Source organism: Narcine bancroftii, chromosome 2, assembly GCF_036971445.1.
Source record: "Narcine bancroftii isolate sNarBan1 chromosome 2, sNarBan1.hap1, whole genome shotgun sequence".
Taxonomy (NCBI): domain Eukaryota; kingdom Metazoa; phylum Chordata; class Chondrichthyes; order Torpediniformes; family Narcinidae; genus Narcine; species Narcine bancroftii.
In genome coordinates, this window is record NC_091470.1 from 280,877,422 (window position 1) to 280,881,361 (window position 3,940).

The following is a 3,940-nucleotide window of genomic DNA, read 5'->3' on the forward strand; positions in this document are numbered from 1 at the left end:
CACAATGAGTGAGGTAGTGAAACACAATGATGACCAACATAAAAATGCTTTCCTGAAAACACTGAACGAGCAACAATTAGAAGGCGAGTTCTATGACATAGCCATTGTAGTTGAAGATGTTAAATTCCAAGCCCACAGATTTGAACTCAATTGTTAGGAATTTTTTATGGAAAGGAAAGATGGCTCGAGTTTGTTGAGAAAAATTAACTTGTAAGTTTGAATTAGGAGGTTTACAACTTCCACATATTGAGAATTATTATAAAGCAGCTCAGTTTAAGTTTATTAATGGAATGTTTGATTCAAAGAAATTTTTAACTTGCGTTAAAATAGAATTAAGTAAAATAGATTAAAATTATATCCAGCAATTTATTTATAAATGGAATTCAAAATTGTTAATAGGTACTAAAGACATACCTATTTCAAAACATTTAATTGAATTATGGAATAAAATAGATTATGAGAGAGGTGGGAAAGGTTTGATCTCTCGTAAAATGCTGTTATATCAAAAAAGACTTTTTTCCTTTTACTATGAATAATCAACTTTTGAAGATTTGGAATCAAATGGGGATTAAAAAAGAGAAGATTATTTTGAAGATGGTAACTTTACTACTTTTCAACAAATAAAAGAAAAATTTAATGTTCTGAACAATACTTTTGTTATTATCAAATTGAGGCTCTTTTGATTGATAAATTAGTTCAAAATTTAAGATTACCTCGACAGAATGAATTAGAATTATTGGTTATTAAGGGTGATGTGAATAAATTTATTTCAGAAATGTATAAATTAGTTCAAAGAAAACCTCCCAAGTTAGGTATTCATAAATCAAGATTAAGATGGGAAATCAATTTAGATAGAAAGATAGTTGAGAATGATTGGAAGTAGTCCACAAAGATAGTATGTTGAAGATTATTAATTTTTTACATCAATAATATTTAACTCCTCAAAATTTAAAAAGATTGAATTCAACATTATCAGATTTATATTTTAGATGTGGCCAAGAAGTAGGCTCATTTTTTCATTCCACTTGGCAATGCTCCAAGGTAAAACTTTTCTGAGTAAAGTTGAAAATATTCTTGGAAAAAATATTAAAGGTAAAACTCCCACTTGACCAAATTTTATTTTTGTTGGGTAATGTTAAAATTAGTTTTAAATTAAGATTAACGGTATTTGAATTTTTACGATTAGCTTTAGCTATTTCCAAAAAAATGCATAGCCATTACTAGGAAATCAGTTGCAGATTTAGGAATTCAAAGATGGCATACTGAATTAGGATCTTGTATTCCTCTTGATAAAATAACATAATTTAAGCAATAAATATCATTTTTGAAAATCTGGAACCCATACGTACAATATGTTGGTTTGAAAATTTGAGAGCTCTCAATAACTCATTCCAGTGGTAATGTTCAGCTCCACAGTTATTGAATTGAAGTTATATTTGTATTTTTAACATTCTTCTTTTTTTCATTATATTAGGGGTTATGGGGTGGGTGGGGTGGGAGGGAGGGATAAGGGATATATACACCACATATGTATCATCTTTTCAATTTATTTTTAATAATTAATTGTGGTTTTAAAAACAAATAAAATATTTTTTTAAATAGTACTGATGAAGAGATAGAAGAAATTGGAGATCAGCTTGAAGGACAGTCAGAAGAGGCTGTAGAAGAAACTGTACCTAATGCTGATGATGGAAAGATCCAAGCAAATGGCCTGCGTGTTCAGGAAGCTATTTTGAAAGAGCTTGGAAGTGAAGAGGTTCGTAAAGTCAATTGCTTTGGTTCTGAAGCGGAAAGCATGGAATCAACTGAACCCAAGGATGTAGTTCCCCAACCTCCCACAACTCTTACTTTTAATGATAGTATGAGTGGAGTCAAGGAAGAACACGCACCAGGGTGGACAGCAAACACTGATGTGAAATTTGAATATCTGTTGTATGGCGACAGGGATCAGTTCAGTTGTCAGTCCTGTGGCAAGACTTTCACTGACGAAACACGTTTGAGGAAACATGAGAAGTTACACTCTGCTGATCGACCATTTGTGTGTGATATTTGCTCAAAGGCTTTTACCACACAAGCTCACTTGAAAGAACATTTGAAAATTCACACAGGTTTCAAACCTTATGGGTGTGATGTGTGTGGAAAATCTTTTATTCATGCTCCTGTCCTAAAAAAAACATGGATGTGTCCACAGTAATGAAAGGCCCTTTGCTTGTCACATGTGTGACAAAGCTTTTAAGCACAAGTCTCACCTGAAAGACCATGAACAAAGGCATCGAGGCCTACCAGTGTGATAGCCAGTGAGACAGAGCAACTGCAAGCTGCCGCAATGGCAGCTGAAACCGAGCAAAACCTGGAAAGTATATCTTGTAGTTAGTTAACTGATTGTTGCTGAACCTGTGTCTCTTTGTTTCTGAAAAATTTCGATGACTGTATTAGTAATTGCGTCATTAATACATTTATTTTTTGTGTGATGAAAAGTTTCCATTCCTTAAATGGACATAAACAGGGGGCAGGAGAATCATGGAATCAGATGTAATAGGAGAGTGAGCAGATGTGAGAAGAGCTGCCAGCAGCCTGCTTCCCTGATTTGGTAAGCAAGTGAGTCAACTCAGCACTCCTACCTCATCTCAGCTCGGCTCAACTCAGCCCCTAATTGTTGCGGCTCAGGGGTGGTGATGAAATGAACACGGAACTGCTCTATTCCCACATGCGAGTAGCCCCACATAAGCTAGCAAAAGTATTCCCAACCACCCTGTTAGTTTCCCAAATGCCCAAGAAATACTTTGCTTGACCTTTTTTTAAAAAAAATTGCCTATTACCTCTCAGCAGCCGGTAAATCTGTCCTCATGCAGATCTCCGAATGTCCAGCTCAGCAACTCAAGTTGATACTTCCCATCAAAAATATCATCACCATCTCAATTATATACAGTATAGCTATTGAACAGACTGGCTAGTTCCAAATAATTAAAGTAGCCTCCCAGACTCACCTGTGAAGCTCTGCGACAAAGTTTGAGAAGCTTAATTTATTTCAAAAAATTGTTTAAATTTTTTTTCTGGGAAGTTAAAAATTCCTTAGCCAATGTTTTCTGAACCTGGGGTCTGACTCTACATTTTCCTGTTGAATTCTTTTTTTATTAACAATTTGAAGACTGCTACTTTTGATGTCTTCAGCGTACATAATCTAATAAATTTAGAATATTTTGTTGCACTGTTTCAGGATTCTTCTGCAGGTTGGCCACTTGGGACAACAGAATAAATTATGTCATTGAATATTTAAAGTGTCCTTAATACTTTATTCTCTGTATGGTGTTATAATATAATTATTTTGAATGGTATATTATACTTTTATTTTATTTAGTGAAGTTGCTTTTAATGTATCTATATGCTGGTAATAAATTAGTCATTAGGATTAAAATTCTTCAGGGTTAGGATTTCATCAAGTGGACTTTTATAGAATGATTGCCAAGAGGTGTTACAAATTTGGTGACAGGAATTGTCATCAACATTTTTAATAAAATAAAAAAACAACTGATGTATTTTTTGTACCACAATTTATTTTGTTCAAGCTTCTTTAAGAATATTAATCTATAGGTGGTTAAGAATGTATTTATGGTACATCCAAATTTCTTTATAATGCATATTTTGTTGAAAATATCAGTACTTATAGTGCTTTTGGCAGAGAAGATTATGTAATCCATGATTCATATTCAGTATAGTATTTATAGGTGAGTTCTAGATAAATAGCAATGATCATAAGAGTGACAAAGTTAGTGAAAAACAAAAATCTGCACACACTGTGATTGTCGTAAAAACACCGAAATGCTGGAGAAGCTCAGCCAGTCTTTTCAGCATCTGTAGGAGACTAAGATATATTGACAATGTTTGTAAAGGTTAAAACCTTGTGTTTTATTTTTGTTAATTTTGTGACTATCCCTTTAAG

At 33.3% G+C, this 3,940-nt stretch overlaps 1 pseudogene; it reads left to right on the forward strand.

Moving 5' to 3' along the window:
* LOC138753107 (zinc finger and BTB domain-containing protein 14-like) lies at positions 1-2,358 on the forward strand (annotated as a pseudogene).
* Positions 2,359-3,940: the final 1,582 nt, after the last annotated feature.